Genomic DNA, 27,815 nt, shown 5'->3' with positions numbered 1-27,815 from the left:
AGTCTCACAATCTGTTATCCACAAATGTGCCTTCCACTTGCAGAGTTCCAGGGTTAAAACTTGTGCACTTTGCCACTGGTGGAGCCAGTTGAAGAGAGCCATCAGAATTGTCACTTTTGATGGATTCCAATGCACCCAGGAAGTTACAGATTGTACACATGGCAGTCATGATATCCTCTGATCACCTATTTATATCCATCAACTAAAAAGGCTTTCCACTCCATCAATGTTCAACTGACACACAATCACAGAATGAGCATCATGCATACCTGTTCAAGATACAATCAGAGCTGTCATGATGCCTTCATCTGAGTTCATTATCTTTCTCATAAATACTTGCACCCAGAACCACCATCAGTAGGTGGATCATTGGAGAGAAAGGCTAGCCTTTAGGTACATGGCTAACAATACCAGTGACTACCTTGACCATAGATATCCAGGACAGGTACAACCAAGCCAAGTTAGCATGAAAGCTGTGATTGAATAACCAATAAAGATGCTGAAGGTGCATTTCAGATGAAGTCTGTGATGTCCTCCAGGAAGAGTTTCCAGAATTATTGTAGGGTGCTGCAGCTTGTGGAACAAAGCAGAGCAGCAAGGTCAGAAGTTGGAAGAGGCAAAGGGAATGAGTGCTTTGTGTTACAACACAGGTTAAACACTCCTGCTTAATTTAAACCAGCAACACAGAAAAGATTTATCCTGTGCAGTAATCTGTGAAAATTCGAGAGGCCAATAACTATTTACAATAAAAATTAACAACTTTATTTCTTAAAGTATAACAGAAAATAATTAACAACTATTTACAACCCTTCCCCTAACCTATCTTTTACCTTCCCTTCTGTAAAGCCCGCGATTAAGATTTACCGAAAAATTCAAATTTCAAAACCAGCCAGCTGTCAAACCTTATCTTTGCAGATTTGCTCTCCAGGTCGGTGTCAATGTTTTTCTCTATGCAAACTCCTTCTCTAGACAGTACCTCTCCGACAGTTCAGACGAGCAGTCCACATCTGTTTGGTCTTGTTGCAGTTCTCTTCCAACTGTTCAATGTTCCCCGGTCTTATTCCCCAAAGCATTGGATTGTTTCATTGTTTTTGTAAGATTGTCAATACATTAAATTCAAACTTGATTGGAGGTTGGTATTTTGTGGTATAATTCAAACTGATTGGCTGAATTCAAATTTGTTTTTGTCTCCAGGCAACCAACTACACTAACTGCTGGACCACATGATACATTGTATCTTTTTGAGAACACTTGGTGCTGTCAGGTAGTTTTGCTAACTTTTAACTTTCCTAAAGGTACAGTACATCCACATCTTCATAAAATTTGCATCTTTAGAGGAGTAGAAGAAATGTTCAAAAACACCTGCAATGGCTCGAATGACTTGTTCAGCTGCCAAGGATATTCAGAATAATTTTGACACGCCAGCTAATCTAAACCAATACTGCTGTTTGGCGCATTAATGCTGAATCCACTCTGCCCTACACAAAGCAATCAATCAATAATCTATCCAACTCACCAACACAATTGCTTTTTTAAACATTTACTTTTGCCCTACTACATTTCAAAAGTCAGAAGGTCACTTAACAGATGACAATGGGGAAGAGAAATCAACGGAATTTTGAAATAAAATTTATGGTATATAAACATGAATCTTTAAGCTCCCCCACTGACTGAAAACAAACCAGCCCTTGTAATAGACTGCATGCGTGCAAAGCACAAAGTTAAAGTGCGTGCTTGCTTAAATTAATAGGTTGCTCAGAAGAAAAAAGTCAAAGAGCATTGGATGTTGACATCAAATCTACACAAGTAGGTGTTATCTGCCATGTGACAGTATCATATTTAAATCTGCCACATATAGTTAGAGGCCACAATCTCTCTATCACTATCAGTCATGGATACTGAGATATGGCTTATCTTCATCATATCCTACTAATTGGAGATGACATGAGGGTTACCTCCAGTTTTCTGCCTCCATCTGGTGTTCTGTGTTTCTTTAGCTCTAAAGAGAGAATCATAGAATCCCTACATTGTGGAAGCACGCCATTCGGCCCATCAAGTCCACATGGACCCTCCAAAGAGCATCCAACCCAAACCCAGCTTCCCTTGCTCTATTCCTGTAACCTACATTTCCCATGGCTAACCCATCTAGCCTGCACATCCCTGGACACTATGGGCAATTTACCATGGCCAATCCACCTAACCTGCACCCCTTTGGACTGGGGGGAGGAAACTGGAGCACCCGGAGGAAACTCACACAGACACAGGGAGAATGTACAAGCTCCACACAGACAGTCACCTGAGAGTGGAATTGAACCCAGGGGTGCTGTGAGACAACAGTGATAACCACTGAGCCACATTTTGAGAAGGTCTATAGGTTTAAGAATTAAAAGGTTTTATAATTGGAAGAAAATGTTTGAGGGGAGATGGGGAGGGAATGGGGTTGTGGGGACAGCAGAGGCTCAGTGTGAGCTATCAAACTACCCTGAAATTTCATATATCCAAATACAACATCAGCAGATTTATCAGCATTATAAACCATTTATCTAAGCTTTACTATGACTTTGTCCCAAAGCTTCAGTACATTTGCTCTGATTGTTTTTCAATGAATTATATTTAATTTCCCTCAATAAAACTTCACAAATTTACATAATGTATGTATGCATAAGATAGCAATGTGATTGTCTGTGTGTGCGCGCACGTGTATGTGTGTGAGACATTGCAAATGTAGATGTCGGTTATGGCTGATTAAATGGAGTATGAGGGGGTGGTTACTCAATGAGGGTTGGTTGCAAAAGGAAGGCTCATTCACCTGAGCACTGACGTGTAAAAGACTGGGGATAGAGTGTGGGGTTCTATCTGGGATCAAAGCACGGTTTCTGCCCTATTTCGGTCATTGAATGTCTTAAGGGAACAAATCTAGAAGCAAGGCTCAACAATCCATAGCCACACCAACCACATTTGCAGTTTCTTTTCTCCTGTCCACAATGAATGGAATCTCCCCACAGACCTGTACACTGCAATATATATTTCGGGGTGAATCTAAGAAGTGTGATGTTGCTTTTCAATTTTGAGACCCATCAGTGAAGCTCCTCGTCCTGTAATAACACTTCGACAATCCTTTGAAGCTGACTCTCACAAAGTCCCTTTAAAGTATAAAGCTGAAACAGACTGATGTAAGTTGTCATCCCTTCAGTCTGCTTTAATTAATCAGGAAAGCTTGAAGTCAGATGCAAATAATGTAGCCGAGTTGCAAGTTCACTGCCAAATGAGATGCTGAAATCCTCAGTTTCTGAACTTCCTAGCTGTGAGCAAGTCTGAAAGCTAAAATCCAAACCTAAGAGTCTAAGGCACTGAATTAAAAACGAACACTGAAATAACAGCATTGTGCTGCAGCAGAATTTTCTGGCTACAGTAAAAAAATCTAGATGGCAAAGTTAACATAAATAATTAAATTATGCAGAATGTGTATGATGATTCTAAGACCTGTGTACAAACATGTAGTACATCTGTACCAGCTTTTGTATGTGAACATCCATGATTAAACAACATTGAAATTCCACATGTTCCATATTCTATTGAGGCATCACAAGATTCACCATCATCATCTATTATTTGTCTAAGCATTTTTGTATCCAAGTTACAAAATTTCTGTAAATCTGCTGTCAAGATTTTCTATAAAACATATTTTATTCTCCTCAATAAAACCATATAAATACTGTAACTATTTACAGAATAAACTTTAATAAGTAAATTAGAATACCTACTTTAGTTGAAGAGTCAGCTGTAGCTCAGCCCGTAACAGGCTTGCCTGAACCAGTTGATTCAAGTTCCATTTCAGAAACTTGAGTGCAAAAATCTGGGCTGACACTCTCGTACAGTATTGGTTAAGTGCAGTACTATCAGAAGTGCAGTTTTCTGGGATGAAATGTTAAACCGAGAGCTCATCTGCTCATCCCAGTGGATGCAAAAAGTCCCAAGGCGCTATTTTAAAGAAGAACAGGCAAATATGTTATCCAGGCAAATATGTAGTGCACAAAAACAGATTAGCTCATCATGGATTATGTTGTTTGTGGATGTTTGTTGTGTGTAATTTGGCTCCTTTATTTCTCATATTAAATCTATTATTAACATGAAACAGTTGCTCATGGATTATGAAGGATTTTAGGATGTTTGGTGTTCAAAAAGGATATCATATAAAGACATTTTTACTATTAGTTGTGGTATGCCAAATGAATTGAGCATATTTTATCCTCTACACAGATTTTTTTTTAAATCAAAACAAATGCTTGCTTTTGGCTGCATTTTATCATGGATAGTCCCTGTGTAGATGTAGAAACTTCCTAGCACCCCTGCAGCATCACTAAACCTGACATTGATACAGAATAAAAAAAATCATTCTCTAACAACACACTTAGCTCTCTGGTACTTTTGTAGCAATATTTTCTTCAAGAACAGCTAAATAAAATTGAAAATTATGAGATGTAAATAATCAAACGTAAGTAATCCAGCATAATCTACTGCAACAGTGTGCAGACCTTTAACTGTGATGTAAGCAGTTAGCTCTGTAATGATGATGGTGGTTATACTCAGCGTATTACCACACAAGGGGGTTTAAACGAAAGGATCTTCTATACCTAAACATAATAACGATAATGATCTGAAGTTGTTGAACTCTGTTGCATTTAGAAGGCTTCAGCAATAGAACCTCAAGCTTACAGCCTTCTGGATAGATACACAGGACAGAGTGGGAAGTGCCCAAGAACTCCAGAATTGCTAGGGGTGGGGAAGCATATCAATGTTGAAAAGTGTGAAGATGTAAAGCTTGTTAGAATACAATGATGTGACTGAGTTAAATATTGTATCACCCATTTCCTTTTGACAGGTTTTGTATGGGCAAGTTGACATTGAAAGATGGCACAACCAGTAAATCCAATGGATGATGATTATATAATAAGCTGATGGAGATGGATCAACTAGAAAATAAATGAAAGAAAATGGAAAAATAGCCCAGCGCAGGAAATTTTCCACAGGCAATTGCTTCTGCTATGAAGGATTATCCCTCCATTCCATCTGCAGAATAGAGGAGCTCAGAATGGTGCAGTGGGAGTGACAGGAGGAGAAAAATGTATTAATGTCACATATGGACAGCCACTGGAAAACTTGTAAATAGTTTGTTGATCATTATATCTCATGTAAATAGTTTGTTTGCCCATACAATTGGGTCCACAGTTTATTAAGAAAGCACTTAAATGGTTCAAATATTTTCAGAAGCAATAGTATGAAAATAGTTTTCAGGTTTCACAAATTCTTACATTTCATTGTCCATGTGGTTGTCCCTGTCTCTTGTGTCTGTAAATGCTTCATAGCACCCTCCAAATCACTCCTGATCCATCAACAGAGCAGAATAGTTGTGGGTACATTGCCAATACATTACAATAGAGTAGAGTTAGCAAAATGTGTACTGTACGTGGCATTGACTTACTTCGACATCACAGGCCCACCCTCCAAAGCCTTATCATCATCTACTTCTGAGTGCACAGGAATGTATATCTCAGAGAGTTCCCAGCAGTGACAGGGAAATGCAACTTAGACGATCAATGCAGCAAGATTCTCGGGGGTCGACACCCTGCATACTTGTGTGACTAACAAAACATGTGTTGGAGGACAATGTTGTTCCCCAGAGAAGTGTCAGTGAACAGCTGCAATACTGCACCCTTCCTCACACTTACCCGGCCCATGGCAAGTACCTATGCAGCCATTCTCCACAACAGTGCACACAATCCAAGTGCTTCACGGTTGTCTGAATGAATGATCTTTTCTGGGTGGTCTCAGCCTTAGCATTAATGTGCCACTGAGACCAATATTCAGCTCTCCTTTCCAGTTGTCTATTCTGTTAACCATGCAGCTTTGTCACTTTGCCAGGTCACAACCCCTAAGCTATAGATATGCAACTTAAACTGCATCTCTTTCCCTCCCCTCCCCTTCTCCGAACCCTCTTTCTTCTTAATTTCTGTGAATGTATCTGATTGGACAACAGCAGGCCACTCCTTCAAGCAATCCGTCCTGCCAACATCAGCCTTCACCTGCTCTGACTCCTGGATGGTGTTCCTGACAGTGACAGTCCTTTCCTTCCCTCCCACCATCTCACCTGACCCAACTGGCTCCTTGGAGACAAAGGATTGACTGTGTCTCACATACAGGGATGGTCACCTTCTGCAAGCTACCAAAACCAGACACTTGACAGTGACCAATGCCTTGGGCTGGTTTGTGAGACTGCCCTCTAATCAGAAGCCTCATCGCCTGCTTTACAGCTTGTTGTTTTCATTCTAAAGTTGTTTATTGTGTTTCGATTCTGATGAGTGGTGCAAGATGAAAACTTTGACTTCATGTCTCCTTTGAGTAATAATGTTCTGAAATACCAATGAATTATAACCCAAAAAAATGTTGTTACTACCAATTTCCTTGCATTTTGCACTACAAAATGTGAATGTCTGTCTCATATCTTGGTGACCAGAAATGGATAGTGTATTCAAAACAAGCACGAATGGTGTGTATTACAGTTTGGTCATAACTTCGTCAGGCTAAATGTCTACTGTTTTTGTCATTTTGAACCTTCTTTTGCTTCATAGATTACTAATCTACATTTGATTGGACATACTATGTTGAGAGTTCTAGAGCTTCTCTTTTCAGCTTTATTATAAGCTATTTCAAAACTATTCAGAGTTAAGTATTAAGTATAACATCTCTTTATTTCTTTACTGTGCATGAGTTTACATGTATTTGGACTAAATTTCATCTATGTTCTTCTGACCATTAATATACAATATCTAGATACTTTTGTAATTGTGAGTTGCACCTGCCACTGTCTTTCTACTTTTGTATTTGCATCAAATTCTTAACTCCAAATAATTTGTGTTAATTACGAACTTTGACAAACCCAACAACATTTGGACCATCATTCAATACATTCCTGCCAATCCCAACATGGCTATTTGTTGTTGACTACCTTCAGCCACTCTCTTATCTATTCTAAAGGTTTAAGATTGGATCTCCACAGCTTTGAATTTAATGAAGAGCATTTTATTTGAAATTTTATTGAATGCCTTCTGCAAGTTTCAATACACTATTTCTTAAGGCTTTTCACTTAAGTCCACTGAATTGTCCTGTTTTCAAAAAAAGTTGAAAGAAATCAAAAATTTCTTTCTCAATTCATGTTGATTGCTATGTTGTAGGTTATTTTTAGTTTCTTCAATTATTCCATTGCTCTAGACATAAATGGATCTCTGGATTCATATGTCTGTTTAAATCACCTTTTGGAATATTGATTCTACTTTGACCCAGTTCTAACCTACCGATACCTTCTCATTATTCAATGCTTCTCAGTGCCTCATCAGTTTCCTTTATCAGTTTTCCAAACTTGCCACTTCTCAATGCAAGATTAATTTAGAAACTGGATTAATACTGCAACAATAATGCATGGCACCACTTCAGTATCACTCAATTAATTATTTTTATGAGTGAATTTAAGCTTGTCTACAAAGCAGTACATCAGAACACATCATAAATTATTGTCTGATACAAATTTGTATCCTTTCTTATAGTGGTCATAAATTGGTAGGATTATTGGGCTATTCATTTCAAAGGAAGTTCTTAACTGTTTATGCTGTTCACAGCAATCAAAATATTGTTATCTTATACTTACAACGGCAATTTCTTAATTTAAAATGTAAGCCATACATCTGATTTCATAAATTGAATTTATATTTGATTTTCAACATAATTTTGTTTGGTGTAACAAGCAACATTTTGTGTTTATTTTCTTGATGCAAGTATTGTGTATATAAATCTCCCATTTTGCATTAATCTGTAACAGCAAACTCCACAATTAGAGAATGGTTGAAGGAATGTACCATCTGTTCTTTTATCTCCATAGCTCTGGGGAGCTGGCCTTTTGTTGTGCACAGTACATTGCCTCAACAAACTGGCATTCTGAAAGATAGAGTATAACAATGCAAACCATCCAGTCACACAAAGGCAGCTGCAAAGTCTTCCACAACAGAGACACCTGTTTCACATGGAGACAGTCTGAATAAATGTTGCCTAGATTGAGAAGATACAAATAAACTATATTTTCTTTCATCAGTCAACAGATAGTATTAAGTTTCTTGCTTCAAATTTATGTCTGAGGAAAAGAGATGCTTAGAAATAGGAATCCATTAACATTCAAACAAATCCAAAATGTTTCTTGATAATATCCAGAGAACCAGAATAATTCCTTTGCAGAAATATTGTTCAGTGATTTCAAGCTTCAATTGTAACTGCATTCTACAGAATTACTTTTTCAGAAATCTCAGACTGTCGATGCTGGATGATGTGTTCTTCAGTATGCTGGACTACATTAGTTGGATCAGCTGATTCACTGCTGATAACAGTCTTCCCAATTTAAAAACTACATCCAAACATAACGTGAATGTAATGAATTTACAGTTCAGTTTGTAGGTGCGTCCGGGATATCAACTTTCAGTTCCTGTAATAGTCTTGTTCCATCCCCATGGGAGCCAGCACAGTCAATACTTCATATCCTTAATTGTTCAGCCATTAGGCTGTGGTTGGATTAATGTAGCAACTGAAAGCATTGATTAGAAAGAGTTGGTGGGGAGGGAAGTACATTAAGGTAAATGAAAGGGCCAGAGGAGAGCAGGCTGGTTTTCTAACACATGCCAAGAGGACTAGGATCATACATTGGTGGTGGTGGCAATATGGGGGAGGGGGGGTGGAAATGGGTGAAATCAGAATCAAATTCAGCCAGTTTACAATAGCACAGCATTAGTGACTAATGAATGGCAGGGCAGAACTTAATCCAGATGGTGACGGCATCATAGGAGGAGAAAATTACAGCTAATGGAAAAGGACAATAGTCTTTCCCAGCCTCATAAGCCATCTTTATAAAAATATACAGTTTAACAGAGCTATTGCATGCCTTGTCAGACTTCCCCTCAATTCCACAGGGAAATTCCTCCCAGCAAAAAAATAACTGCTCGCCATTTTAGGCTCTCTGATTCTCTCTCCCTTACAGCATTACACACTTCAATTATGTAAGTGGAAAAAGTAATATATATTCAATTCAATTCAGCAAAACACTTATTACAAAATTTACGCACTTGATACATATTAATGCTTACCTTAAGGACTGCTCATGAAGGCATTTATCCTACCTGCTCTCTTAGAGAGACACAGCTCTACACAATAGAGGCATTAATAATTTATTTTAACTAAGATAAAGTGACAAATCTATGCTTTTAAAGGACAAAGTGCAGTTGAATGTTTGCCAATTAGCTATTTTTAAGTTAATAAATATCTAACCTGAAATGAAAATAAATTACAGTGGTTCATATTTTGTCAAAAACTATGTTTCTTACAAGTCATATGGTAGACTTCTGATTAAAAAAATTTTTTTAATTTGTCTGCATTTCTTTCATATTATTTCATTTTAAATCTACTTCTCAATTCTAAAAACATCATGTGGACTGATCTTTGATTCACAAGGAAATATTACACCTTCAAGATCAAAAGTAAATCCGAATGAACTTTTTGCTAACCTAATTAGAAACATGCATATAGTCGTTAAATTTATAAATTGCATTGACTGGATTGGTATTCTTACACTCATTTAAGGATAATATTTTATTTACTGGAATTGTTTTGCTTTGAATGCAATTGTTTTGCCATAGCAGCAAGAATGCAGATTTGGACTTCTGTAAATTTTGAAAAACATATATTGCTCTAGTCCATAAACATGCAGCATTAATTCAAATGCTGTGACTATTTATTGTAATCTCCTGGTCTCACGAATTCTACTGCACTGTTTAATAGATAGGGGAAAATTGTAAAATTATCATCTGCCCATATTATAGATCCTGTATAAGTGAATTATTCCTGACAGTAAAAGGTAGGAACATCTGGGAATATGAAAAAAAAATTGTTTGTAGAAACATATTTTTTTTTTTAGAAATTCTATCATATTGATTCTGCTGAACAACGGGACTTTATATTAACAGTATGCTATTGGCACAAAAGGTTTGTCTCTACCACCCTTCCTTTTTTCAAAATACATTTCTACTAAATATCCCAAGATTTAAAAATGTGATCTGTAAGCATCACCGTGTTAGGACAACTCTATTTTTACATTCAAGAAACGTGAACACCCTAGGCATTTTGCCTAATTAGCACCAAACTTGGCAACAGATGGATACTCCAGTCTCTCACTGTGCAGATACTACTGTATCAGAAAATGCCAACTATGGCAGCCAATCATACTCATCTCTATTAGGTCTGAAAGTAGCCACATTAATTATTAAAGTCCTGCTGAAAGCAAAGTGGTGTTTAAAATTATGCTGCCAAGCACAAATTCTGAATCACTTAGGATATTAATTAAATGCTAATTTCTACCCTGCATCAAAAATAGTGAATAACTCCACTATTAAATTGATCCATTGCACTAGTTGTCCAATCTCGACATAATTTATTTCCCAAGATTTAAAGTATATGTTCAATATTCTAATTATATTTGGAGTCTTCTGCATGTTTTGGGGAATGAGTTCTGTGCCACAGCTTTAATGAATTTATTTTTAAAAAGCAAGTAAATTACACTCCGAAGGTAGAAGAAATAAAAGGTTGAACATTCGTCTGTCATGAAGCCGTTATTGCAGTAAGAGAAAACTAACACTCATTAGACATTTAGAATTTTAAATACCAAAAGCAGCATTATTTATCACTTAAAACAGTCGATTTTAACCCCTTTCGCCATTTAGTAACATTAAAATTCACTCTAGATTGTAACTCGCATCTGAAGTAAAACTGACAATAGCATGCTGAGAATTAATGGATGTGGTGTTTTAGGATTAGATAACTACTCAACAAATTTATTTTAGTTATATAGAGGAAAGTTGCATTATTGTTATTTTGATGCAAATCGGACGCAATATGCAAGCTTTTAAGAAAATTGAAGTATCCTCAACTAAATTCGATAGTACTGTTCAAAGGTGAATCAAAGCAGTTATAATCTATGCGTTTGCTCGACTTGACCATCAGTATCAGATTTTTAACAACATCTGTAGAAGCGGGCGAAAACAATTCACTTAATTTCAACATAGGTTTTTCAGGAAGAAACAATTTTGGGAGATAAAAGTATGATAGCGTTGTTTGGAAATTTCCTTTCAGCTGATTGAATTTAGCTACGAACTAAGCGACCCGGAGAGCTGAACATCAAAGTAACCGAAATCTGCAGCAAAAGTTCATTGGATTTCATTGATAGCTTTCAATGGAAATGTTACGAATTTGTAGCTTTTCAATTGCACGACAATTTCCCTTCCGTTCGTTTTCTTGAAGGGTGTCAGAAGTTACATTACGAAGAAAATGTCCTACCCTTCCCCAAATACACACGCCATGCTCACACTGCCTGATCACTCTCTGTAAAACCTACATCCCGGAATGAGGCAAGTTTGGATGGTGCTTAGGCTCCATAAAATAAACCTGCTGTTTACTTCGAACAGGAAAACAAATCAAAGCTCTTTTTTCAAAAGTACACAACTCTATCCGTTTTCACAAAATAAAAGGAAAGTGATGAAAAGACAAACTCACCTGGACGAGAATACAGAGGAGGGTTTTGGGGGGATGCAAACGTAGAGGGTCAGAGCAGGAGGGTGCAGAGATGATGATTAGATACAAGACAGGGTTCGGGCTGAAGGGAAGCGAAGGAGGGAAATCAGGGTTTTTTATTAAGACTACAAGTCAGAAATCAGCCAAGTAACACACAAATATTTCGTTCTCTGCTTCGCTTCGGACTCTTTTTTTTGTCTCCTAGATATATGAAGACCAATGCAAGATGAGGAAAGGCAGCTCTTTTTTTCTGCGAGCGCTCGGGCTCAGATTTCTGCTTGCAGCTGAGATTTTAAATGTCTGCAGGGAGACAAGGTACACTGTCAGCTCTTCTCCCGATCTCCACTTCCACTCTCTCAATCGACCCCGCTGCAGCTCCGCGCACACGGACACAGATGTCCCTCAGCAACGGCCGCACACTGATTCACTGCCGCTGGCGGAGGGATACCATCTCCTCATCGCCCGCCCTCCTGTCAATGGGCACAGGGCCGTGGCGCGTGATCAACGGTCGCTGTGCGCGTGTTAGCAGGTGGTTCGTTGCTTGCAGCGCTAACGGTAAATGTTATTCTGCTCGAGCTTGGAACGATCGGTCGGCAAGGATGGTAATAAAGTGCCACAGTCAGTAGCAATGAGCTTTTGTTCTTAGTACCTATAACACAGGAAAAATAGCAACACCGGTTCAACGCACGCCATTTCCAACGTGGGTGCACCCTGAAAGTTGGCAAGTGTACCATTACCGTTTGCCAATCTCAAAATTCACAGGAGCTTCCAATTGGATGAATCAGATTAATTTTATCAAAATTATACCTAAGTACAAACGATTCGTGCTAGAGACAAAGTTGTATTCTAAAATCTAGTGTTTTCATTTTCAGCTTTCAATTAATTTAACCGTTATTCATGCATATTAGACAAGCGTGTTTAACAATCAGTCATCCGAAAAGTTCAATTATTTGAATTATGCCATAAATGTTTAAAAAAAAACAGTGCAGATCGTTGAGGATGTTTGCAAACAAACATTCAGAGGACCAATTAAACAGGACGAAAAAAAACTTTTCGGTTTTAAAATCTGCGTGATACTTCAGAAGAGTTGTAGAGTCATAGAGATGTACAGCACGGAAACAGACTCTTCGCTCCAAATCGATCATGCCGAATAGATATTCTAACCCAATCTAATCCCACCCGGGAGCACCCGGTCCTTATCCCTCTAAACCCTTCGTATTCATATACCCAGCTGGACGTCTTTTAAATATTGCAATTTAAATGTACTAGCCTCCACCACGTCCTCTGGCAGCTCATTCCATACACGTACCACCCTCTGAGTGAAAAGGTTGTCCCTTAGGTCTCTTTTGTATCTTTCCCCTCTCACCCTAAACCTATGCCCTCTAGTTCTGGACTCCCCAACCTCAGGGAAAAGACTTTGTCTATTTATCCTATCCATGCCCCTCATGATTTTATAAGCCTCTATAAGGTCATCCCTCAGCCTCTGACACTCCAGGGAAACAAGCTCCAGCCTGTTCAGCCTCTCCCTATAACTCAAATCCTCCAACCCTGGCAATATCCTTGTAAATCTTTTCTGGGCCCTTTCAAGTTTCACAACATCTTTCCGATAGGAAGGAGACCAGAATTGTACACAGTCTTCCAACAGTGGCCTAGCCAATGTCTTGTACAGCCGCAACATGACCTCCCAATTCCTGTACTCAATACTCTGACCAATAAAGAAAAGCATACCAAACGCCACCTTCACTATCCTATCTATGTGCGACTCCATTTTCAAGGAGTTAATAACCTGCACTCCAAGGTCTCTTTGTTCAGCAACACTCCCTCGGACCTTACCATTAAGTGTATAAGTCCTGCTGAGATTTGCTTTCCCAAAATGCAGCATCTCACATTTATCTAAATTAAACTCCACCTGCCACTTCTCATCCGATCAAGATAGTGTTATAATCTGAGGTAACCTTTTACGCTGTCCACTACACCTCCAATTTTGGTGTCATCAGCAAACTGACTAACTATACCTCTTAATGCTCACATCCAAATTTTAGATTTAGATTACTTACAGTGTGGAAACAGGCCCTTCAGCCCAACAAGTCCACACCGACCTGCCGAAGCACAACCCACCCAGACCCATTCCCCTACACCTAACGCTACTGGCAATTTAGCATGGCCAATTCTCCTAACCTGCACATTTTTGGACCGTGGGAGGAAACAGGAGCACCCGGAGGAAACCCACGCAGACACTGGGAGAATGTGTAAACTCCACATAGTCAGTTGCCTGAGATGGGAATTGAACCCAGGTCTCTGGCGCTGTGAGGCAGCAGTGCTAACCACTGTGCCACCAAATCATTTATATAAATGATGAAAAGTAGTGGACCCAGCACCGATTCTTGTGGCTCTCCAGTGGTCACAGGCCTCCAGTCTGAAAAACAACCCTCCACCAACATCCTCTGTCTTCTACCTTTGAGCCAGTTCTGTATCCAAATGGCGAGTTCTCCCTGTATTTCATGAGATCTAACCTTCCTCACCAGTTTCCCATGGGGAATCTTGTCGAACACCTTACTGAAGTCCATATAGATCACATCTACCACTCTGCCCTCATCAATCCTCTTTGTTACTTCTTCAAAAAACTCAATCAAGTTTGTGAGACATGATTTCCCATGCATAAAACCATGCTGATTATCCCTAAACAGTCCTTGCCTTTCCAAATACATGTACATCCTGTTCCTCAGGATTCCCTCCAACAACTTGCCCACAACCAATGTCAGGCTCACTGGTCTATAGTTCCCTGGCTTGTCCTTACCACCTTCCTTAAACAGTGGCACCACGTTAGCCAACCTCCAGTCTTCTGGCACCTCACCTGTGACTATCGATGATACAAATATCTCAGTAAGAGGCCCAGCAATCACTTCTTTAGCTTCCCACAGAGTTCTAGGATATACCTGATCAGGTCCTGGGGATTTATCCACTTTTATGCGTTTCAAGACATCTCGCACTTCCTCCTCTGTGATATGGATATTTTTCAAGATGTCACCATTTATTTCGCTACACTATATCTTCCATGTCCCTTTTCACAGTAAATACTGATGCAAAATACTTGTTTAGTCTCTGCCCCATCTCCTGCGGCTCCACACAAAGGCCACCTTGCTGATCTTTGAGGAGCCTTATTCTCTCCCTAGTTACCCTTTTGACCTTCATATATTTGTAAAAACCCTTTGGATTCTCCTTTAACTCTATTTGCCAAAGCTATCTCATGTCCCCTTTTAGCTCTCCTGATTTCCCTCTTAAGTATACTCCTACTGCCTTTATATGCTTCTAAGGATTCACTCGATCTATCCTGTCTATACCTGACATATGCTTCCTTCTTTTTCTTAACCAAACCCTCAATTTCTTTAGTCATTCAGCATTCCCTATACCTACTAGCCTTCCCTTTCACCCTAACAAGAATATACTTTCGCTGGACCCTCGTTATCTCATTTCTGAAGGCTTCCAAATTTCCAGCTGTCCCTTTCCCTGTGAACATCTGCGCCCAATCATCTTTTGAAAGTTCTTGTCTAATACTGTCAAAATTGGCATTCCTCCTATTTAGAACTTCAACTTTTAAATCTGGTCTATCCTTTTCCATCATTATTTTAAAACTACTAGATGTTACAACAAAGTCCAGGGAAGTGAATAAGTATCGCTCTTCCTTTCAGAGATTCGTATTTTTATAAGACTTGTGCTTTTTTTACTCAATTTAGTATGTACTTGAACATGTGCACAGCAATGGCAAAACAAGCCAGTCAAATCTATAGTTTTAGATTAGATTAGATTAGATTACTTACAGTGTGGAAACAGGCCCTTCGGCCCAACAAGTCCACATTGCCCCGCCGAAGCGCAACCCACCCATACCCCTACATTTACCCCTTACCTAACACTACGGGCAATTTAGCATTGCCAATTCACCTGACCTGCACATCTTTGGACTGTGGAAGGAAACCGGAGCACCCGGAGGAAACCCACGCAGACACGGGGAGAACGTGCAAACTCCACACAGTCAGTCGCCTGAGGCGGGAATTGAACCCGGGTCTCTGGCGCTGTGAGGCAGCAGTGCTAACCACTGTGCCACCGTGCTGCCCATAGTTAATAAGTAGAGTTCATTTTATGATTGAAAAATCTCACTCAGTTGAAACTATATATTATTAATTAGTAAAACCCATCCCAAAATTCATAATAGAAAGTCTAGGTTCAAGTTCCAGCTGCTCCTCAGTTGTGGATGTGCCTATATTGCGCTGGGGTAGACAAGGATAGATTTCACGCAACACTAGGTTAAAGACCAACAGATTATTTGAAATCACAAGATTTCAGATGCTGCTCCTTCATCAGGTGAAATGGTCTTCCAAACATCTCTGAGCAGGTCAACTACAAAATATCTACTCACAGAACATTATACAATTCAGAATGAGTTATTGAGATCGGTTGGTTGGTGGAGTTGAAAGCAAAGTTAAAGTTCATGAATAAAAAGAATTCTAATTTCTTTTGGTAGACTTTTAAGTTCTAGGGGGTCTTAGCCAATGTAAGATGTTTGTTTTCATTTTTTTAAACCTCAACTCAGTAATTTTGCAGACTGGATGCTATTGAAGTTTCTTTTATTTTTAAATTCTCTCCGATGTATATGGACTATTATATGATAATGTACGCCTTTTTGACAACATTCCTCCATCAAAATGAGAATCTTATAATTATAGATTTTCACAATGGGGCATTCCAGTCGTGTGATAGCTGACTCGTGACAGAAGTGGGACCATCCATGGGAACAAAGGAGTTTTGGTCTTCCATTATCAAAGCTCTCAAGATGTGATTGAAACAAGAATCTACTGAACTTTTTTTGCATAGTAATTTTCAGTCAGTTTTCTTTGCTGATTGACGATTGCTGCCAATGAGAGGTCTGTTGCTTGTTGTCAATTTCAACTATCTTAATGCAAAGCAGTTCCTTAGTAATGTTTAAGCAATCAATTTGTAATTCCCTTTGGAGCTTGGCCCTTTTACAGGGATAGGGGCTTCTGTAGCCATTTTAAATAGTATTTTGAATCAGTTTAACGGTGTTCTTTCAAATAAAAAGCCCAGATATGAAGTCAATGGATGGTTAATAGGCGATATATTAAAACATTATGACACTTTGAATAAATGAAACACAAGAAATGTGCACCTGAGATCAGACAGTGGATATGCCTGGCACTGCCTGTGTTGCTCTATACACACTCTTTGACCAGTTTATTACTCATAAAATGGATTTATCTAGGTGCTCTTTGTTATGAAACAAATAAAGGACTATGGTTCAAACTTAGTTTTATTAAAACACAATGAAGTTACAGAAACAACTCTTACACAACAAACTTAACTTTTACCCAAATCAGGCTGACTGCCTGAAAAACACTTAGCTACCTGCTCTGGTGAACTTGATTAGGCTCTGGATTAGTGGTGCTGGAAGAGCACAGAAGTTCAGGCAGCATCCAAGGAGCAGCGAAATCGACGTTTCGGGCAAAAGCCCTTCATCAGGAATAAAACAGAATCTGGTTTCCAGCATCTGCAGTCATTGTTTTTACCAACTTGATTAGGCTGCTGGATTCAATTCACTGAACTCTGTTGACGGATGCACTCAGGTTCTTCTTGATATGAAGATGGGTCTTGTTTGGAGTCTTCATCTACCATGTCTTCGCTGAGAGAATGGCCATCAGGTGTCCCTTCTTATCCCCCCTTTCTGAACCTGCTGGAATGTTCTCTGACTGCAGCCACTGAGGTCGCAATGCCTAATAAGATTAGGCCAGGTCATCCTAGGTGCATTCATCCTCCTTCCAAGATTTGATTACTCCATAGTACCAAGGGTCTGGCCGAAACTGGGGAATGCACAAATGTAATATCTCTCCCTATTAGAGTCATACTGGTAAGAGACCCTTTGTTCCAAATAGTTCATGCCGACCATGCTCCCAAACTAAACTAGTCCCACCTGTCTGTGTTTGGTCCATATCCCCTCAAACCATTCCAATTCATCTACTTATCCAAATGTCTTTTAAATGTTTCTGCATCCACCACTTCCTCTAGCACTTCATTTCATACTCCAACCACCTCTGTAAAAAAAACCTGTCCCTCATGTCCATTTTAAATCTTTCTCCTCCGGCTTTAAAAAATACGGCTACATCTTGGTAAATCTCTTCAGAACACTCTCCAGGCCTGGTTGAACCAATTTCTCATACAATAGTCTTGCAATCCTTGGTATCAGCTTTATGAAACTTTGCTGCACTCCTTCAGTGGCAGGAAAACCCTTTCTTATGTAGATTAAAACAGACCATAATACTCCCAAGTGCAGTCTAGCTGCAGTAAGACAACCCTACATTTGGACTCAATTCCTCTTGCAATGAAGACCAACATATTAATTATCTTCCTAATTGCTTGCTGCAACACCTGTTTACTTTCAATGACTGGTGTACGAGGATATTCAAGTCCCTTTGTCATACACATATTTCAACACATCACCATTTTACTCTTTTAGTTTCAGTGGCAGGGAGTATGAAGAAAGATGAAAAATATTTATAATGACTTTTGTAAGTTAGATTTTAAAGTAGAAGTGGAGGGAAAATGGCCAATTACACAAAATGCATAATCGCTAAGAAAGCATTTGACTGCACATAAGTACTTTAAACAACCCTCAATACTATGAATGAATAAAATGTTTCTACTGTTGAGCTTATGAAAGGCAGACTGAAAAAAACTACAAGGAGGTGAGAAAGTCTATAGCCTTAAAACTTGTCCTTAAACATTTAAACTAAAAATGTTGAGTTAGAGAACACATTTGCTGCACACCTGAAAATAGACAGCCAGGAAGGATACGGCAATTAAAAACATTTGCCTTAATATCAGTGAATCTGTGTAAACATGACACCGAGTGATAACATTCACAGCTGTTCCCTTGTGAAATTAATGACAGTGTTTGATTCTGACCTCAAATCTAAACTCAATATCAATTAACTTCTCTCCTGAATTATTGCCCTTCACTGTTATGTGTCTAGTTAAGAACATGCAGTGTTTTTGTAAAACTGCGTTTTGAATAAAGGAAGCCTGTTTGTGACAGAATAGCTTTTGTAAACATTTTGTATAATGGAAGCCTGTTTGTGACAGTACAGCAGAGTAGCCTCCTGCTAGGGCGCTTGAAGAGCTGATATCCTATTCTCCTGGGTTATTAGAACCTAGTTAGCCTGGCTTATAGGTATCAGTGTTATGTTGTAACAGTGATGCTATTGGTAAATAAAGGGAATGACTCAAATTAAACTAAACTGTCTGTAAGAGGTTTTTTTATTCCAGACTACCAAAGAGTATGATCTCTGGGATGAACCAAGAGAGGCTTACAGGTTGGGTCCACAAGCAATTCCCTGGCCCCTCTCAAATCTGTACTTTAACAGAGGAAGGCATCCTGTCACCTTTATTTTCATGTGCTCAGTACATAGGCTGTGACCAGCCAGCTCAGAGCCAGTCCTTAGAATGAAGAGATCTTCTGAATCCCCTATTTATTTTATTAAACAATACAAGTTACAAACAAACAGTTAACGTTAACAGCCGTATACAAGAAACAGCAATTTACAGGGGAAAGGGGCGGCAAAGCCAGACCCCAAACCCCACCATACAGCTAGTTTGCAGGGAAATGAGGAGACACCTTGAATCCCATCTTAGTATTATCGAGAAGACAACGTAAACGCAATAACATACAGACAATCCGATAAACTGAACTATAAAATGGTGCATATAACACAGACATCCCTGGCAACCCAGCAAACCACTCATCCCTCTCACGCCCCTTCCAGCTCTCGGTCCACCCTGACACCTTGTGGCCGCCTCAGCCCGTCCTGTTTCCCCAACACCCTCCCCAGGATGACAGTGATCAGGATGGCCTACCCACCTTCCAGCTTCCATAACCGCCCTTGCGGCTATCTCTGGGGAAGCCCATCCCGGTACCTTCCAGGGTGACAGTGCTCTCAGGGCAGCATACCTACCTTCCGGTTCTCAGGATGGCCTACCCACCCTAGGGCTCTCGGGGTGACAGCTTTCGGGATGATCTATAGCTTCCTACATACCATCTGGCTCTTATATTCCACCCCCCCCCCCAAGTACCATCTGGCCTGTGGACTGCTCTGACAGATGTCCGGGCCACATATGGAACAGCTTGTCCCCCTCCCTAGGACAACAGTGCATAGGGCAGCCCACAATTTTTCTGGATTTCAGCGTGTCATTATGCACCTTCTGGCTTTTAGCCGCTCCGACACAACGTCCAACCACCTCTAGGACAGCCCGTGCTGATTACCCCTTCTCAGGATGACAGTGCTCAGAACGGCCTACCCACCTTCCAGCTCTCAGGGCAGCCTATCCACTTTCTGGTTCTCAGGATGGCCTACCCACCCTCCGGCTCTCGGGGTGACAGCCTTCGGAAAAACCAATGAGCCTCCCAGCTCACAGTAAGGCCTGCTAGACTCAGGGACACGCAAGACAATTCAGGTGATGAACCCTACAAGCAACAAGGTAGAATCAATTACCAACAAACAGAGTCCTTTCTGATACAGAGTCCATTACCACACACAGTTCTCTCCAGAATGCAGAGTCCATTCCCAGGAACAGAGTCCACTCCGGTATACAAAGTACATTGTCAGAAATAGACACCACTCCAGTATGTAGAGTCCATTGCCAAAAGCAACCACAAACGAAGGCAAAGTTCACTCTTGAAGGCAGCAAATGCACGTCCCACAGCACACACACAGGTGTTCAGTCTCCATAAAGGCCTGGTCCATCCACAGAGGATGAACCAAGCCTACCCACAAAAACACAGTTCATTGTAAAGGTGTAGATAACTCACAGGGCTTTGGTCACTCCCGGAGGCAGAGTCCACTCCAACATGCAGCAAATGCTCACATCCCAGCGCACACAGGTATTCAGTCTTTACAGAAGCCTAATTCCACCCACTGAGGACTAGACCTACCCACAGAGGAACAGTTCATCTGGAAAGTTGCAGTTGACTCACAGGGACCCAATCCAAACACCAAAAAAAATCAAAACATGTACAAAAATAATAAAGAAAACCAGAGTGCAAGGGCTAAGCCCTGACACAAAATTAGCATAGTTCTTTTCTCAAAAGTAAAAGAAAAGAGTAACACACAGGCTGTCACCAGCCAGTGAAACAAAATGAGAACTGCAATACACCTGTACCACATTGACTGTGTAGATCAGCCAGTTTAGAAATCAGTCCTCAATAAAAAAAAGGAATATCAGATAACAAACTGACTGTGTAGATCAGCCAGTTCAGGAATCAGGTTCGCCCCCAAAAAAAACACAGAAACCAACAGCAGCAGTACACACTGGCTGTGTGGCCAGGCAGCTCAGAGCCATTCCCTAAAATGAGATCTTCTCCATCCCCTGTCAGCCAGAGCTCCCTAACTGACCCAAGTTAACAACCCCAATCTGGGTTCCCATAGTCAATTAGACATTTTCGTCCCAGATCTCTGATTCAGACTCAGACGTGGGTGCCATGTACTGGACTCCAGCCCATTTCTTGGATCCGAAGCATCTTGGAGAATTTCCCCTGTTCTTCAGGCAGTAACTTATCAAGGCTGCATCCATCTCAAACTCTGAGGTTTCTCTGATGCGAGACGGATGGGGAGAACCCATGATTTCTGACAGTTTTTCTGGCTGTCTAAGGGGCCAGGTAAGTTTTCATCCTCCCCCACTTGCGAGGTAGCAGCTTTCAGGTGATTCACATGTTCATGACTGCATCACCTGCACCAACTTTGCATGTCATAGGACCTGACCTCGCATCAATCTCACTTTGTACTCATGCAGGGTTGTTTCTGTAGTTTCAACATCAAACTTTGTCCCTGAAGTAAACTGTCTCTTTTGCTTAAAGGAGGCATGTGGCCGGCATTGGCATCCCTATGCCATTTCACACACCAACCCTGTGCTCATGTCTGGGAATATCGATTTAACCTGGTACAGTGTTTTCACCCCATCAGCAACTCTGCTGTAGCTATCCCTGTCATTGCATGAGAGTCGATCCTGTAATCAAACAAGAACCGAGACAGTTTGGTATTGAGTGAAGCTACAGGCTGTTTTTTAAGCCTGCCTTCAATGTTTGGACTGTTCTTTCCACCAGGCCATTGTATGGAGCTGTCTGAACATGTCAAATGTCATTTAATTTTAGGAACTATTCAAATTCCCTGCTGGTAAATGACATTCCAGTGACCGTGACAAATACATCCAGGAGTTTGTGCATCGTGAATGATGCTCGCACCTTTTCAACCGGCATCCCTGAGTTTGCTTAATGAACTCTATACACTTCCAACCATTTTTAATGGGCATCCATAATGATCTGGGCCATTGAGCCCATGAAAGGACCAGCATAGTCAGTGTGTAACTGATTCCAGTGTTTACCCAGTCATTCCCATGAATTAGGGGTGTTGCTGCTGCTAGTTATTACCCTTGTTGGCACTCCGAGTAATGCCTCACCAATGCAGCGATGTCAGTATCCAATTCTGGCCACCAGACATAACTTCTTGCCAATATCTTCATTTCGGAAACCCCTGGTTCAGCCAGTATCTAGCAGCAATCTTTACTTGGGCCGTTCACTCTTGCTCCCCATAGTAATATGCTGTCCTCTACGATGATCTGGTCTCACTGGGTCCAGAAAGGTTTCAACCCTGGTTGGAATGCCCTTTTGTTTCCGCCATCACCACCAGTTGTTTTAGTTTTGCCAGGATGGGATCTTTTTGTATCCACAGTTGGTTATTGTCAATGGTGACTGGAAGGGTATCTAGAATGTTTAAAACCAAAACAGATTCTTCCAGTGGAGGCACCACCGGTGGTGTATCTACCAGTAGGAGGCAGCTCAAGGCATCCACATTTACCATTTGGCCTCCTGGATGGTGTTCCAACTTGTAATTGTATGCACTGAGAATAAGAGCCCACTGCTAAATTCCACCAGACGCTGATGGGTGGCACATCCCTGTCTTATTTAAGTAGCCCTAGAAAGGGTTTGTTGTCCATTACTATGACAAATTTACATCCATAAAGATATTGATGGAACTTTCTCACATCGAAAACGACCACCAAATGTTCCTTCTCTATCTGGGCGTATTTGCATTCAGCATCAGCCAAAGTCCAGGAAGTAAATGTTACTAGGTGTTCTCTCCTGTTGGACCACTCTCCCCGATACCAAACGGGAAGGCATCGCATATTAGCATAACTTCTCGCTTGGGATCATAGTGGGTTAACACTTTCTCTCAGGCTACTTTCTGTTGACAAGACCATTTCCAATGCTGACGTTTTTCAACAGAAAGTGTAAAAGTGCCAAGTTGGAGACCAAGTTATGTATGAATATTTTGTAATAATTCACCAATCCTAGGAAAGATCTAAGCTCCAGTACAAACTGGGAGCTGGGCACCTTTGATCACCCTCTTTTTATCTTGCAACTGGTGTAACTCAGCCTCATCAAATCTGTAGCCCAATTAGGTCATTTGAGGTGCTTGGAACACATTTTTCCTTCTAAGGTGTACGCCTGCCTGGGAGAAATGTTTAAGCACTACGTCCAAGTTCTCCAAGTGCTGTTTAGTGGTCTTCCTAGTTATTAGCTCATCATCAACATAAATGGCCACTTGGGGTAGACCTTGTGAAATGATCTCCATTGTCTCCTGGAAAAGGATACAGGCTGATGATACTTCAAATGGCAGTCTCATATTGGTACAAACCCTTATGGACATGAATTGTGGCATATTTCCAGCACCTCACATCTAGTTGCAATTGCAGGTAATCATGGTTCATGTCCAGCTTCGTGAAGAACAGCCTTCTGCCAGTTTTGCACACAAGTCCTCTATTTGAGGAATTGGGTATTTATCCAGCTGCGAGAAGTGGTTTACAGTTTGCTTAAAATCTCCACAAAAGCAAACTGAGCCATCAGGCTTCAAAATCGGTATGACCAGTACTGCCCATTCCACAAACTGCACTGGTTTGATGATTTCTTCACTTTCCAGCCTCCTGATTCTGCCTCTATTTTTGCCCTTTCTGAAAAAACTTCTAGTTTTTAATTAGGACTTCACTCAGGTGACCATTTTCTAATTGAATAATTTTGAGCCAATCAAGATGAATCCTTCTCAGCCAATTCCACCCCATTAAGCTTGGGTCCAAGTCTTTTATTACAATCAGTGGTAACTGCACCAACTGCTTTTCACAGGGGACTGGAACCAAGATCGTACCCTTAATCTGTAATGTTTCCCTAGTATAGGTTCTTAGTCTGATCCAGGTCTTATGCAAACCTAAGGGTTGCAGTCCAAAATGAATCTTGTTAAAGATTGGTTCTGCAACCACTGCATTGGTATCGAACTAGAATTCTATATATTAAGGGCAAAAGAGAGGCAAAAGTGGACATTGGGCCACTGGAAAATGGGGAACAAGGAAATGGCTGAATAATTACTTTGTGTCAGTCTTCACAGTGGAAGACAAGAGTAATATCCTAAAAATTCAAGAGAGTGAGGAGCAGAGCTGAGTATGGTGGCCATCACTAAAGAAAAGGCATTAGAAAAACTGAATGGCCTGGAGGTGGATAAATCACCTGGAGTAGGACAAAGAACAAAGAAAAACTACAGCCCAGGAATAGGCCCTTTGGCTCTTCAAGCCTGAGGACTGATTTCTAAACTGGCTGATCTACACAATGTGGTACAGGAGTATTGCAGCTCTCATTAGGGAACTGTTGTTTCACTGGCTGGTGACAGCCTGTGTTTTACCCTTTCCTTTTACTTTGAGAAAAGGACTATGCTAATTTTGTGTCAGGGCTTAGCGCTTACACTCCACATACCAAACAGTCTCTCAGCATCTCATTCAGGGTTAACCCAAATTCACGTGCCTGTGCAAGTTGTTTTCATCTCCTCAAAAATCCTGAGACGTATTCCCTTGGTTCTCGAACTGCCAAATAAAACTGATATTGCCTCAGAATTCAGGAAGGCTTGGGGATGAATATTCCTTAGTTAAATCTATCAACTCTTGAAAGCTTTTAGTATCTGATACCTGAGGGAAAGTTAGGCTTCTACTAACGAAAATTCTGCATGTCCGCAAACAGTCAGAAATATTATTCATTACTTTTCATCTACTCCAAAGCCGTTTGCCTGGAAAATATAATGTATGCTCCCCACATATTGGGCCCAGTGTTTGACGGACGAGTCAAGCTTCCAGAATAAATGCACAATGCCAGAAATGCTTATCCCAACTCAAGATGACTGTTGCGAGTGAATTTTTTTTAGGCTCATGCTATCCTACTCTCGTCGCCACTGAGCAAGGATGCAGATATCCCATCACTAGGTCACCCTTTATTTACATGTACATAGTACAAAGGTTCTGACCAGCCAGCTCAAAGCCAGTCCCCGGAATGACAGGGCTCTCTGAATCTGCTGTTTATTTTTATTTTTTTCCCACCTCCTGAAAAGATAATGCCTATTGCAGGTGACATTGCTAATTTCTTACTGTAGAGGCTTGGTAATTATATTCAAAATGGTGATTGTCAGATTTTTAATCAGTCAGGGAATTGGGGCTATGGGGATAAAGCAGAAAAATGGAGTTGAGAATGATCAGATTGAAATAACTGCATAGAGGCCAATATCCTATCACCAAGTCAGCCTTTATTTACAAGTTATAGTACATGGGCTTTGACCAGCCAGCTCAAAGCCAGTGCCGAGACTGAGAAGACCTTCTGAATCTCCTCTTCTGTTCCATTAATAAATCACCTTTTATTTACATGTGCACTTTTTGTGGGCTGTGACCACCCAACTCAAAGCCAGTCCCTAGGCTGAGGAGACCATCTGAATATTGTTTTTTTTTAGTCTTGTTTTTTTTTAGAACTTATACTCTTATATTTTTCCTTAAAATGTGAGCAACTGAATAACAAGCAAAAGGGTGACCTATAATCCCTCTTTTTTCAGATGTTAGACACTCCTTTTTTTTTGTTTTTTTTCCTTTATCCCCACACCACCGCCTAACTGCGGTAGTGCTTATTTTTATTCCCCGTGTTGTGTGTGTGTGCAGGTGTGAGACACAGTGAAAGACACAATGTGTACAAATCTTTATTCAATTTCCACCACCAGGAAGAAAGAAAATATTGTGTTTATCTCTGTCAGCCAGGGATCCCTCATTGGACAAGTTAACAATCCCAATCAAGAATCTCATAGTCAATGATATCCACTTATTTCAATCACTACGCAGAGGAAAGATAACAAAGTCATTTGTTTTGGTTTGACTTCAGGACAAAAGAACTAACTTGTTTCCAGACGAATCTTGATTATCTAAATGACACAGGCGGGGAGTATTTTGTTCAGATTATTCAATGCTGGATAATTGAATGCCGGGTAACACTGTTTAACCAAACATCGGGACCTTGCGTGCTTGGTCAGATAATCCGAAATTCGGATAATCGAATGCCAGATAATTGACATTCCTTTGTAGTTCAGAAAGAAAAAACAAAACAACTGAGATTGGCGTAGTTGAGAAAAGAAGCAAGTCAAACAGTCAGGGCAGGCAGGGACAAAGCAGAGAACAAGGGAAGACTGATAAATTAAACTGCATTTATTTCAATGCAAGAGGCCTAACAGGAAAGGCAGATGAACTCAGGGCATGGTTTGGAACATGGTACTGGAATATCACAGCAGTTACAGAAACGTGGCTCAGGGTTGGACAGGTCTGGCAGCTTAATGTTCCAGGATACAAACGCTACAGGAAGGATATAAAAGGAGGCAAGAGAGGATGGGGAGTGGCGCTTTTGATAAGGGATAGCATTACAGCTGTGCTTAGGGAGGATATTCCCGGAAATACATCCAGGAAAATTATTTGGGTGAAACCAAGAAATAAGTTAGGGATGATCACCATATTGGGATTGTATTATAGACTCCCTAATAGTCAGCAGGAAATTGAGAAACAAATTGTAAGGAGATCTCAGTTACCTGTAAGAATAATAGGGTGGTTATGGTAGGGGATTTTAACTTTCCAAACGTAGACTGGGACTGCCATAGTGTTAAGGGTTTAGATGGAGAGGAATTTGTTAAATGAGTACAACAAAATTTTCTGATTCAGTATGTGGATGTACCTACCGGAGAAGGTGCAAAACTTGACCTACTCTTGGGAAATAAGGCAGGGCAGGTGACTGAGGTGTCAGTGGGGGAGCACTTTGGGGTCAGTGACCATAATTCTATTAGTTTCAAAACAGTGATGGAAAAGGAGAGACCAGATTTAATACTTGAAGTTCTAAGTTGTAAGAAGGCTAACTTTGACAGTACTAGGTAAGAACTTTCAAAAGCTGATTGGGTGCAGATGTTCTCCCGAGAGGTGCGGCTGGAAAATGGGAAGCCTTCAAAAATGAGATAACAAGAGTCCAGAGACAGTATATTCCTGTTAGGATGAAAGGAAAGGCTGGATTGTGGAGAGAATGCTGGGTGACTAAAGAAATGGAGGATTTGGTTAAGAAAAAGAAGGAAGCATATGTCAGGTATAGAATAGATCAAGTGAATCCTTAGAAGAGTATAAAGAAAGTAGGAGTATACTTAAGAGGGAAATCAGGAGGGCAAAAAGGGGACATGAGATAGCTTTGGAAAATAGAGTTAAAGAGAATCCAAAAGATTCTTACAAATATATTAAGGACAAAAGGGTAACTAGGGAGACAATAGGGCCCCTCAAAGATCTGCAAGGCGGACTTTGTGTGGAGCCGCAGGAAATGGGGGAGATATAAACGAGTATTTTGCATCAGTGTTTACTATGGAGAAGGACGTTGAAGATCTAGAATGTAGGAAAATCGTTGGTGACATCTTGAAAAATGTCCATACGACAAAGGAGGAAGCGTTGGTTATCTTGGAATGCATAAAGGTGGAAAAATCCCCAGGACCTGATCAGGTGTACCCTAGAACTCTGTGGGAAGCTAGCGAAGTGATTGCTGAGTCCTGAGGTGCCGGAAGACTGGAGGTTGGCTAATGTAGTGCCACTGTTTAGATTAGATTACTTACAGTGTAAAAACAGGCCCTTCGACCCAACAAGTCCACACCGACCCACCGAAGCGCAATCCACCCAAACCCATTCCCCTACATTTTACCCCATCATCTAACACTACGGGCAATTTAGCA

General features: G+C 40.5%; 1 protein-coding gene across 6 annotated transcripts in view; it reads right to left on the bottom strand.

The window, feature by feature from the left end:
* Positions 1 to 12,340, bottom strand: part of LOC122549891 (poly(rC)-binding protein 3) — a 272,566-nt gene extending 260,226 nt beyond the window's left edge. For 2 of the 6 annotated variants that reach the window (XM_087987182.1, XM_087987181.1), the window contains exon 1: positions 11,641 to 12,284. The gene's annotated coding sequence lies outside the window, so the exon portion shown is untranslated. Of the gene's footprint in view, positions 1 to 11,640 lie in introns of all 6 variants that reach the window. The other 4 variants (XM_087987180.1, XM_087987178.1, XM_043690073.2 and 1 more) reach the window with 4 other exon arrangements.
* Positions 12,341 to 27,815: the final 15,475 nt, after the last annotated feature.

The sequence above is a fragment of the Chiloscyllium plagiosum genome, unplaced genomic scaffold (genome assembly GCF_037043375.1).
Source record: "Chiloscyllium plagiosum isolate Xiang-an unplaced genomic scaffold, Cpla_swu_hap1 HiC_scaffold_5, whole genome shotgun sequence".
NCBI lineage: Eukaryota > Metazoa > Chordata > Chondrichthyes > Orectolobiformes > Hemiscylliidae > Chiloscyllium > Chiloscyllium plagiosum.
Note: the sequence above shows the minus strand (reverse complement) of the source record. Positions and strands in the feature narration are given on the sequence as shown.